This window comes from Rhinichthys klamathensis, unplaced genomic scaffold (genome assembly GCF_029890125.1).
Source record: "Rhinichthys klamathensis goyatoka isolate OS25496 unplaced genomic scaffold, OSU_Roscu_1.1 h1tg000040l_1, whole genome shotgun sequence".
In the NCBI taxonomy this organism is placed as follows: Eukaryota; Metazoa; Chordata; class Actinopteri; order Cypriniformes; family Leuciscidae; genus Rhinichthys; species Rhinichthys klamathensis.
The window spans coordinates 8,501,822-8,514,848 of NW_026606587.1; positions in this window are offsets into that span (position 1 = coordinate 8,501,822).

The window sequence follows — 13,027 nt, forward strand, 5'->3', positions numbered from 1 at the left end:
GGGACAAAAAGTACTAGGCCATGCGTTTCCACAACGCGTTTTCGTTCAGAGCCAGCGTGACGTAACTGAAAGCAGCAGAAACGGAGGAGCAGAGCAGTGAGAGGCGCTTGTCACTGCCCCGGCAAGTTTAAAAGGCTGCATTGCAAATCCTCGTCGCCAGAAAAGTCCAAAATAGATCGTAAAAGGAAACGTGACCGGAGATTACAAAAAAACACGAGTTAATGTCGGGATAGGTTTTTCCAGGTGGATAGAGCTAATGCAGGAGAAAGATTTCAAAAGAGACCCTGAAGTTGCCTGCTTTCTTCTCGACAGATAAGTCAATGTTACAGTCTTAATTACAAGCTTTTTTTCATTGTTTGGTTGTGTACTTTATTTTATAGACAGATGAACATTTATAGTTAAAAGTTGATGATGATATCTAACAATGCACGTACTTCAGAAAATATAACGAATAAAGAAGGCATAACTACTTATTGCAATAGTTAATGTTTTTCACAGTCAGTAATTCACACGGTAACATTCGTTTGTTCGTTGTGTCAAGTTGCTGTTTGTTTGAAATAACAAACCTGTTCACCCGAAGGAACACTCGACGAAGTGCTATTAGAAGACATCCTGTCTGAGCTTTTTGGTACATAATGGCTACCGTAGATGCAACGCGCATTTGAAAAAGCGAGGCGCTGGAGAGCACAATTCGTTTGAATGCAAAATACATTTTCACCGCTAGATGGGAGAAATTCCTACACATTGTCCCTTTAAGCGGGATGGTGTTGCTGGATTTACAAAAGGCATTTGATACAATTGATCACAGTATTTTGCTTCAAAAAGTAAAATCAATGGGGTTTAGTGAAAAGGCCTGTGAATGGATTAAGTCTTACCTTGTAAATAGGTGTCAAATAGTGGATTTAAATGGGGTGTTTTCTGATTGTTTGCCCATTTCATGTGGAGTTCCGCAGGGGAGTGTTTTAGGTCCATTATAATTTTTTTTTTTTTTGTATGTTACTGATTTAAAAATGTCTGTTCTAGTGAACATTTTTTTAATGCAGATGATGCAGCAATAATTGTTTCGCATGAAAGGAAAGAAAATATTGAAAATTAGTTAAGCAGAGAGATTGAAAGGGTCTCTAAATGGTTTATTAATAATAAGCTTTTTTTACACGGTAAAACCGAATCTATATTATTTGGTTTGGCTGCTAAGTTGAGAAAAAGTTCCAGATTAGAGGTAAAGGTAGGTGACTTGATCATTACACCAAAACAGGAAGTAAAGTATATGGGATGTGTATTACATAATAAATTGACAGGAGAAAATATGGCTGGTTTTAGTTCATTAAAAAATATGTAATAGGATAGCATTTTTAGCAAGACAGGCGGCTTTTCTAAAAACGGAAAAAAATGTTAGCTGGAGCATTAGTGCAGGCACACTATGATTATGCTGCAACATTTTGGTTTAGTGGTGGTACGAAACGTCTCGGTTACGGATGTAACCCTAGTTCCCTGAGTAGGGAACGGAGACGTTCCGTCGGATGACGACGAATGGGGGTTTCGCTTAGAAAGCCTATCGACTTTGAGTATACAAAAACGAGCCAATGGCAAAGAAATGCCATGGGTCTGCGGAATTTGCATAGCGTAACTCCGCCTCACCTCGTGGGTATTTAAGGAGAACACTGGCAGCAAATAGGCATGTTTCTTCGCTGAGGAGCCAAGACTGAGCTCAGGCGATCCCCGCGGTACAGCGGAAAGTGGCAGGAAGACGGAACGTTCCCTTTCGTTGTCACTCCGAGTTCCGTCGGATGACGACGAATGGGGATACCAGTCTAATCACGCCACCTTCTCAGCTGTCTTCCAGTGCCCTGCGTAAATCTGAGATCCCTGTTGTGACTAGCACGGACGAAGGACTCCTATTTAGCACAGGAATGCCAAGGTACACTGGGGAGCATATCCCAGATTTTAGGGGAATATGCAATTACTGCCAACCCAGAGGGGGGGACTTAAGAATACACATATGACCCGAGGGATGCATATGGGGAATCACTGGGGTGTCCAGCCGCAGGTGGAATATTTCAACCCCAGGGGTGGCAAGGTGGCTTGCCGAGGGAAAGACACATGCTCAAAGAGGCTTACAGTGGAAATACACATGTGGGGGTTACTCAGAGGAGGAACCATGCACACGGAGGCACCTAGCCGACGCACAGGCAATAGACACTGGCGCCAGCGTCAACAGTGCTGGAGGAACTCAGGGCTTCAGAGAGGAAGGCTCACCTGAGGAAATATCGCACGTATCCAGTCCGTGGAGTGGAATGGCGAGCAAGCGAAGACACCTGAACGGCTCCCATGTTAGCTTGAAAAAGACAGTACATGGGAGGAGACTGGCTCCACTCGGAGATGGTAGAATCTGGCGAATGTGTTAGGTGTCGCCCAGCCTGCAGCTCTGCAGATGTCTGTTAGCGAGGCACCATGCGCTAAACCCCAAGAGGACGCCACACTCCGGGTGGAGTGGGCGGTCACACCAAGGGGGCACGGTCGACCTTGCTGCTGGTATGCCAAAGCAATGGCGTCCACTATCCAGTGAGACAACCTTTGCTTGGAGAGAGCCTTTCCCTTCAGCTTCCCACCATAACAGACAAAGAGCTGGTCTGAGGTCCTGAAACACTGCGTTCTGTTTACATAGATGCGAAGAGCACGTACTGGACAGAGCAGTGCCAAGGCTGGGTCTGCCTCCTCCGGGGGCAGCGCTTGCAGGTTCACCACCTGGTCCCGGAAGGGGGTGGTAGGAACCTTGGGCACATATCCAGGCCGGGGTCTCAGGATCACGTGAGAGTAAGCCGGCCCGAATTCCAAGCACACTTCGTCAACGGAGAATGCGTGCAGGTCCCCTACCCTCTTGATGGAGGCCAATGCAATCAGAAGCGCTGTCTTCATTGACAGGAAGTTAAGCTCGACCGATTGCAAAGGCTCAAAGGGAGCACTGCGCAGGGCAGTTAAGACCACTGCGAGGTCCCAAGAGGGTACGAGAGGAGGGCGAGGAGGATTCAGTCTCCTCGCTCCTCTCAGGAACCTGACGATCCGGTCGTGCTTCCCCACAGACTTACCTTCTATTGGGTCATGATGTGCGGCAATGGCGGTGACATAGACCTTGAGGGTGGAGGGAGACAGCCTTCGCTCCAACCCTTCTTGAAGAAAGGAAAGCACGACACTGATCGAACATCTCTGGGGGTCTTCTCGGTGAGAAGAGCACCGGTTGACGAAGAGGTTCCACTTCAACGCGTAGACGTGTCTCGTGGACGACGCTCTAGCGGAAGTGATGGTAGCCACCACCGCTGGTGGTAGGGTACTCAAACCTGCCTCGTCCCGTCCAGGAGCCACACGTGGAGGTTCCAAAGATCGGGATGAGGGTGCCATAGGGTGCCCCGTCCCTGAGAGAGGAGGTCCTTCCTCAGGGGAATCGGCCAAGGAGGTGCTGTCGCGAGGAGTATGAGTTCGGAGAACCAGGTCCGGGTGGGCCAGTACGGCGCGACCAGAATGACCTGCTCCTCGTCCTCCCTGATCTTGCGCAGGGTCTGCGCAAGAAGGCTCACTGGGGGAACGCATATTTGCGGCCCCGCGGCCAGCTGTGCGCCAGTGCATCCGTGCCGAGCGTGCCCTCGGTCAGGGAATAAAACAGGGCGCAATGGGTCGAGTCGTGAGAGGCAAACAGATCTATCTGTGCGTCCCCGAACTGGTCCCAAATCAGCTGAACCGACTGGGGATGGAGTCGCCATTCTCCAGGGAGGGGCTGAAACCATGAGAGCTCGTCTGCACAGTTCAGGGCTCCAGGAATATAAACGGCACGAAGCGACCTCAGATGCTTCTGACTCCATAATTCAATTCAATTCAATTCAATTCAAATTTATTTGTATAGCGCTTTTCACAATACATATTGTTTCAAAGCAGCTTTACAGAAAGTGCATTTCAGAAATGTACATAGAATAATATAGTTAGTTAATCATCATGTATTAATTTAGGGCATAACATATCGCCGGCGTTGAGTCGTCTCTTCACAGGCGTCGAGTCGTCTCTTCATAGGCGTCGAGTCGTCTCATCGCAGGTGTTGGAGCGTCTGAAGTCTCCGTGAGAGGCTGGATACAAACTGGAGCTGACGAACGCTATTTACCTCGGGACTAGCGTCCCGAGATAACAGCAGAAAAGCAGATGGGAAATAATTAGCGTAGCTGCTGTTCATAATATTAATGCAGTCGATCTGATTCAACAGTGGTATAAAAGGTAAGCATTATGTGAATGCTTGGCTGAAGAGATGCGTCTTTAATCTAGTTTTGAACTGGGAGAGCGAGTCTGAGCCACGAACAGTATCAGGAAGGCTATTCCAGAGTTTAGGAGCTAAATGTGAGAACGCCCTCCCTCCTTTAGTGGACTTAGATATCCTAGGAATGACCAGAAGCCTCGAATTTCGGGATCTTAAAGAACGCGATGGATTGTAGGGCGATAGAAGGTCCATTAAATACACAGGAGCTAAACCATTTAGGGCTTTATAGGTCAGTAGTAGTACTTTGTAATTGATACGGAACTTGATAGGTAACCAGTGCAGAGATGATAGAATCGGTGTTATATGATCATATTTTCTTGACCTAGTAAGAACTCTAGCGGCTGCATTTTGGACTAACTGTAGCTTGTTTATTGAAGATGCAGGACAACCAGCTAATAAAGCATTACAATAATCTAGTCTCGAGGTCATGAATGCATGAACTAACTTTTCTGCATCAGAAACAGATAGCATGTTACGTAATTTAGCAATGTTTCTAAGGTGGAAAAAGGCTGTTCTTGTAACATACGAAATATGATTTTCGAAAGACAAGTTGCGGTCTAGTATAACACCCAGGTCTTTTACTGTAGTCGATAAGGTAACAGGACATCCTTCTATATTAAAGTTGTATTGTAAGAGATTTTGTGGGTAGTTTTTTGGACCAATAAGTAATACCTCAGTTTTATCTGGATTTAATAGCAGGAAATTACACGTCATCCAGCATTTTATATCTTTAAGACATTCTGTCAATTTAGATAAGTTAGTGTATTCATCTGGTCGTGATGAAATATATAATTGAGTGTCATCAGCATAGCAGTGGAAATTAATTCCCTGTTTTCTTATAATATTACCAAGTGGCAGCATATATATTGAGAATAGCAGAGGGCCTAACACCGATCCTTGCGGCACTCCATAGTCTACTGACGTTATCTTCGATTTTTCCCCATTTAAACAGACAAAATGGTAACGGTCCGATAAGTACGATCTGAACCAGCTTAATGCCTGTCCCTGAACACCAGTGTAGTTTTGTAGTCGATCCAGGAGTATTTTATGATCTATAGTGTCGAACGCAGCGCTAAGATCGAGTAGAACTAGTATTGAGATACAGCCTTGGTCAGAAGCTAAAAGTAAATCATTTGTAATTTTAACTAGCGCAGTTTCTGTGCTATGATGCGGTCTGAATCCTGACTGAAATTTTTCATATATCTCATTTTCTTGCAAGAAAGAACACAATTGAGCGGACACAATTTTTTCTAGTATTTTAGACATAAATGGAAGATTTGAAATGGGTCTGTAATTTGCTAAGTTATTTTGATCTAATTGCGGTTTCTTAATAAGAGGTTTTATTACTGCCAGCTTGAATATTTTTGGAACATGACCTAAAAATAAAGACGAGTTAATAATATTAAGAAGAGGCTCTTCCACTACAGGTAACACTTCTTTCAGAAGTTTAGTGGGTATTGGATCTAATAAACATGTTGTTGGTTTAGATGCAATGAAAAGTTTATTTAGCTCTTCCTGTCCTACAGTTGTAAAGCGGTGTAGTTGTTCTTGAGGGGCGATAATTGAGGCTGAATCATAAGACACCATAGAGGATTGTACATTTACAATTGTATTTCGGATGCTTTCTATTTTCTCATTGAAGTAATTCATAAAATCATTACAACTATACTGTAACGGAATATTTTGCTCTGGTGATGTCTGTTTATTTGTTAGTCTAGCCACGGTGTTAAATAAAAACCTTGGATTATTTTGGTTATTTTCTATTAGTTTGCGGAGATGCTCTGCCCTGGCTGCTTTTAGAGCCTTTTTATAACGTGACACACTGTCTTTCCACGCGATTCTAAAGACCTCTAAATTAGTTTGTTTCCATTTACGCTCTAAGTTACGAGTTTCTCTCTTGATAGCATGTGTAGTACTATTGTACCATGGTGCTTTAGTTTTCTCTCTAACCTTTTTCAATCTAATTGGTGCAACAATATCTAATGTACTAGAGAAAATGGTGCTCAAACTGCTGGTCATTTCCTCTAGTTCATCTGTTTGTTTGGGTTCACTGAGCAGCTGAGATAGATCAGGTAAGCTATTTGAGAATCTATCTATAGTGATTGGAAGGATTGTTCTGCCTGGTCGATAACGCGGCGCAACATGACAAATTTCAGCAGTGCGTATTATACAAGTTACCATGTGATGATCAGTGAGATCGTCACTTTGCGGTATAATATCTATATCGGTTGGATCGGTTCCATATGATATAATTAAGTCTAGTGTATGATTTAGACGATGAGTGGGACCACTGACGTTTTGCTTGACCCCAAAGGAATTTAATAAATCTGTAAACGCAGTCCCTAACGCATCATTTGTGTTATCTACGTGTATGTTAAAATCTCCAACAATTATTGCTTTATCGACATTGACCAATAGATCTGAGAGAAAGTCTGCAAACTCTTTTAGGAAATCAGTGTAGGGCCCTGGAGGTCTATATACAGTAGCCAAGGCTAGAGATAATAGGGATTTCTTTCTTACATCTAAGAGCGTAACATTTAGCACAAGTACTTCAAACGAATTAAACCTGTGACCTGTTTTCTGAGTAACATTAAGAATATCTCTATAGATTGTTGCAACACCGCCGCCACGACCGATCAGACGGGGCTCATGCTTATAACAATATCCTGACGGAGTAGACTCATTTAGACCGAAATACTCATTTGGTTTAAGCCAGGTTTCAGTAAGGCAAAGTACATCGAAGCTATTATCTGTGACCATTTCATTTACAATAACCGCCTTAGGTGTGAGCGATCTAATGTTTAGAAGACCTAGTTTTAGAAATTGTTTTTGTTCACTGATATTTAGATTTTCTGGTTTAATTACAATAAGATTTTTCCTAGATCCTACACTAGATTTATTGTTTGGCCTCACTACACGAGGAATAGACACAGTTTCTATATAATGTTCTACACTACTTATATCAATTAAGTTGGGACAGCAAAGACTGTGAATTGGACTTTGACTTACTAGTCAGATGGTGTGCAACGTCTTGGAGATGTTGTCTCCAAGACGTTGGAGACAACGCCCGCCACATAAGAGGTGGCGGGCGAGTTGCGTCATACGGCGGGAGCGCAGACCACCTTGACGGTTGATGTACGCTACAGTCGCTGTATTGTCTGATCGGACTAGTACATGCTGGCCCCTGAGCACGGCTCGGAAGCGGCACAGGGCAAGCTGTACAGCCAGCAACTCGAGGCAATTGACGTGCCATAGGCGGTGGGGTCCTGTCCAGGAGTCCGCGGCAGCACGTCCATTGCACATGGCACCCCAGCCTGTGGTAGAGGCATCTGTTGTTACAACAATATGCCGGGAAGCTTGTTCCAGGGGCACTCCGGCCCGTAGAAAACTGAGGTTCGACCACGGAGTGAAGGTCTGACGGCAGGTCGGAGTAACTGGTTTTCGGAGAATGCCGTGTTGCCATGCCCACCTCGGGACTCGGTCGCGAAGCCAAAGCTGAAGCGGTCTCATATGAAGCAATCCAAGCGGTGTTGCCACGGCTGCAGATGCCATATGCCCCAGGAGCCTCTGAAAAAGTTTCAGTGGAACCGCACTCTTGCCCTCGAACTGTCTCAGGCAAGTCAGCAGTGACTGCGCGCGCTCGCTCGTAAGCTGCGCGGACATGGCGACCGAGTCGATCTCCATACCGAGAAAAGAGATCCTCTGCACGGGGCAAAGTTTGCTCTTCTCCCAGTTGACCCGAAGGCCCAGACGGGCTACATGGCGGAGCACCAAGTCCCTGTGTTCGCAAAGCTGATCTCGAGAGTGAGCTAGGATTAGCCAGTCGTTGAGATAATTCAGAATGCGAACCCGGAGGGGAACAAGGGCTGCCTCGACGACCTTCGTGAAGACGCAAGGAGACAGGGCTAGCCCGAATTGGAGAACTGCGTACTGATATGCCTGCCCCTCGAAAGCAAACCGCAGGGACAGTCTCGATCGCACCCTTCGCCAGCAGGGTAGCAACCTCCGCTCTCATGAAAGGGGCCTTGCCACCGACCATAGTGGAGTGGACTCCCCTGAAGCGGGGAGGAGACCGCGCGAACTGAATCGCGTAGCCGAGCCTGATCGTTTGCGCGACCCAGCGGGACAGGTTGGGAAGCTCTAGCCAGGCTCCCAAGGACTGTACCAGCGGGGTCATGCGAACCACAGACTTCCCGTCGGTGGAGCAGCGAGGCGGTATGGCTGACCCAGACGTGGACGGCATAGCGGCCCGGTGTGGGGGTACAGTCATAGACCGCGTCCTGACAGAGGAGACCAGGGAAGGACGAACGTTCCACGGGGGTCTGCTCTGCCAGGGGTCTGGCGACAGAGGAGGATGAGAGCGGCACGGTCCGGGGACGGCGCGCACTGTCATCCGGCTCTGGGACAGAGGAGGACGAGGGGTGCACGGCCCGGGGGCGGCACACCGTGTCGTCCGAGAACTCTGTGTGCTCAGAGACGGGAGAGTCAGTTCTTTCTGGAATAAGGATTCTTCCCCGGCCCTCCACCAGGGAAAGGAGTGGCCCTGCTACCAGCTCCTGGAAAGAACTGAGTCCCATCTCTGAGCAGCCCATCTCAAGAGTGCCGCTTAACCCAGCGTATAGCGGGGGGCGGGGCTGGAGAGGGCTGTGGCGTCCCCCTGCGGCTTCCAGAGCCAGCCCGGGTGAACGGGCGGGGTGGGAGCCGCAGGAGGGCGCCTTCGGCGGTGGGCAGACCGAGGGATCTGCTCGGGCGGAGGGGCCGTCGGGGCAGAATAAGCCTCAGTCTGCTCGTGGGCGGTTGAGAACTGTTGGGCAAAGCCCTCAACCGCACCGCCGAAGAGGCCGACCTGGGATATGGGGGTGTCAAGCAGAAGGGTCCGCCCGACATCCTGCACATCAGACAGGTTCAGCCACAGAATGGTGGACATCACCTGACCCAGGGAGCGTACGGCCACTTTCGTCGCTCGGAGAGCAAGGTCAGTGGCGGCGCGCAGCTCATTGAAGAGCCCTGGGTCAGTCCCGCCCTCGTGCATGTCCGTGAGCATCTGGGTCTGGTAGACCAGCAGAATGGCCATGGCATGCAGTGAGGCGGCTGCCTGTCCTGTAGCGCTATAGGAATTCGCCACAAGTGTAGACGAAAAACTACAGGCTTTGGACGGGTGCTTAGGATCGCGCCGAGAGGAAGCACTCTGAGGACACAGTAGCATCGCAACAGAGCGTTCAACCGGGGGGACCCCAGTGTACCCATGGGCAGCGGCCCCATTGAGGGAAGGAAGGGCGGAGGAGATCAACGAGGGATCGCTGGAAGACATGGGGGTCTTCGAGGATTTCGAGATCTCCTGATGCACATCCGGGATGAAAGGCATTGGAGTGGACGCCGACAGGGGTCAGCGGCCACACCCAAAATCAATCGTCCAGCAGCGAGCGCTCGGACAGGGTAAAAGGTTCCACTCTAATCCGATGCTCGCAGCGGCCCGGGAAAGCATGGCCGTCATCTCAGGATCTGACTCGACAAATGCCATATGCACACCCGAAAGTGGCAGCACTGTCGAATCTTCACTTCCTGAAGATTCTAGCCCGCCCTGTGATGCTGCGATGGACAACAGATCCGATTCTGGAGCGTCAAGGGAAACCCGCGGGGCATCCGAAAATAGACCCGGGGAATTTTTTAGAGAGCTTGGTTTTTTAAAAGTTGAAACAAGGGTAACATTTCTTAAATTGGTGATGACGATTAAAATAGTAAAGAAAAGTGTTCCAAGGTAGCTACCTGATGGATTATTATGTAGCCTACATGTGAAAAAAGTGCATAGCCATTCCACAAGGGGGAGTAGCACTGATATTTATCCTTGTAGATTTTAAGAGTTTAATGGGGATGAATTTCTTTCTATATAGTAGTGCTATAGCCTGGAATAATTTACCTTGTTGTATAAAGCAGATGAAAGTTGAAAGTGTTTTTAGAAAGGAAGTTAATAAATGGCTTTTTTATCATTAATTTAAAAGTGATGTAGTGTGAGATGCTGAACTTGATGGTGATTTCTCTCCATATATGATCTGGGGCCCGTTCTTCGTACGTCGCTAACTCAATTAGCTGGATTTGATTGTTGGCGATTTGGCATGATCTTGGATTGTTTGGTTGTTCGACGCTCATCCTGGACTTGCTGTCATAGCAACAGGTGCGCAAGCTTGAACCTGCTCGCGAGCAGGCTTATTTCATGTTAACAGGATTAGATCGCGGCTTCATAAGCGGAGCTGATACGGGAAGTCCTTTAGCGCAGCACGATAGTAAAGGATACTTTCTGAGATATATATTTTTTCTCGTGAAACGATCGTGAGGGTGTCGTTTATACATTATTATTTTGTTGGAAACGCACATTAATGTTCGACTCGCCGGACTCGGGCTTTAACAACAGCACAAAATGTTTGCATTGCCCTAAAATTCTTTGCGAGTGGCTCTTTCCTTTACACTATTGAAGATGCGGAGAACTTGATAAGTGCTTGCTGTCGTGTCATTCGCAAAGTTTACCTGGCGCTCAAGCATTTTTTAGGTTTTTTTTTGTGGCATTTGCAAGCCACTTAAGACCCAAGATTGTAAAGTAGTTTTTTTTTTTTTTGCCAACGCAGGTAGCCTATTTAATGAAGCCTATTTAATGCAGGTAGCCTATTTAATTTAATGAAGATCATGCAATCATGACCATGCCGATTTTGACTTACAGTATGTCCCTCAGGCTACACTAACCTGACTATAGACTGCACACATGTTCCATGTTCCCATCAAGACCTCAGTGAAGGGATTTTGTGAACAGAAAGGGGGCTCAATGTAAATGTGCAGCCAAGTTACTATTACGATTTTTAATATTCCAGATCAGTAATATTATATCAAATTTAAAAAGGGCAGCTGACAAACTAAAATCTCTTAGATGGTGTGTGACTATGTTCCATATCACAAATGTAAAAGCAAAATGGCCAGGATCTGTGCATGACTCATGCATATATTTATGCACATTATTTGAACGTGGTAAGGAAAATTATAAATATCAAGCTCACTGTATTACATACACTTATGCTGATCCTAACAGAACTGCATTTTTCCATTATACAGGTGATTACAACAGGATCCTGCTTGGAGACAGGTGTTTTATGACCCCATTCCCTGACCCAAACCCCAGACCAGTTACAATGCTGCTCTATCAGGACAAGAGCACACAATGAAATTAACTTTGGCCAACTAAAGGGAAGATTTCAGTGTCTGAAAAGCCTGAGGGCTGCACCTGACAGGGCCTGTGACATTGCATGTGCCATATTACACAACATTGCCAACGTCAGAAAAAATAAATAAAACATTTCATTAAATGTTTAATAAAAGACAAGACAAATATGCTTAGTTGTTTGAGTTTTATTTCAATTGTTCTTTGTAAAGAAAAGCCAGTGATAGTCATATTTCGCCTGAAATAAGAGATATTATACAAGGTCAGCAATACTCTGTGTGAAATAATATATTAGCACTTACTCTGAAGTTCCTTTGAAGCAACTCTATCTCTAGTGCCAGTTTTTCTTTAAGTTGTCAAGTTTTTTTCAAAATACTGTATTTTCTAGGGGTAGGGGTAAACCTGTCAACACATGGCTTATGCATCAAAAACTAAAAGGAAAAGTACAACACTGCCCACCTCTGCATCACTGCTTAAATGCAGACTCTTCTGTAGGCCTTTCTGTAGATGTGGACTCCTGCAACTCATATTGCATTCAGAAATAATAGGTAGCCTACACAAGTTTAAATGAAGTAAAGTTATTTATGCACTTACAGATACTTTCTCCAAAAGACAGTTATCTGAGAGGGTTTCTTCACTGTCCTGTGCATTGGGGGGAAAATGGGCATTACAAAGTGTTGTACTTTCTTCCACTTTGATGTAAAGTTAGAAAAAGTCCACTTATACTACACATGCTTCAGCCAAGCTTGGGAACAGATAAAAGTGTTGGTGTATTGTTTAAAACTGCACAAAAGAGGAAAACACAATTTCATTACAATGAAGTCTGGGGGGGAAATGTGATCAATAACTCATGGCAACATATTTTTTACATTAACTACAGTTTCACATATGTTTCACAAGTCAAAGCAATTCATTACTACTCAAGGTTTAACAGTTGATATGACTGGGCAGCCATTTGGATAATAGGCCTGTTGTGTACAAGGAATGATTTCGACCAGAAGAGTTCTTGATGCTTGAATTTACTTTATTTTCTATTATTTTAAAACTCTAAGTTGCGTGGGGAAAGGGGAATGGGAATCATTGCTGTATGGAGTCTCTCTGTGCGCTGCACCTGTTCCACATCATAGTTCCTTTATCCTAGGAAACTCCAATGAACCACTCCTACTACAACAGGTTATGTCCATATATGGAAAAGTGCGTCACACGAACCCCTAGGTTGAGGGAGCGTCTCCATTTGTAAGCTGCAACGACAATTGATTAGGGACATGCAATATAGCCATAACAAACTCCGGCCCGATGAACTTGTCATTAGTCAATGTTTATCCACTTCTAAAGGGTAGAGTAATTGTACAGGTCTCCTATACACAAATCCAGATGGCAGTCGGACAGCACACGATCTAATTTTACCGTCTCTTCCCATAAAGGTCTCTTCAATACGTCCCATCTTCCACATATGCTTGAGTTGTTTATGATCGTGAATCAATACAACATCTCCAATTTTAAATGTAGATGGTTTGAATATATTA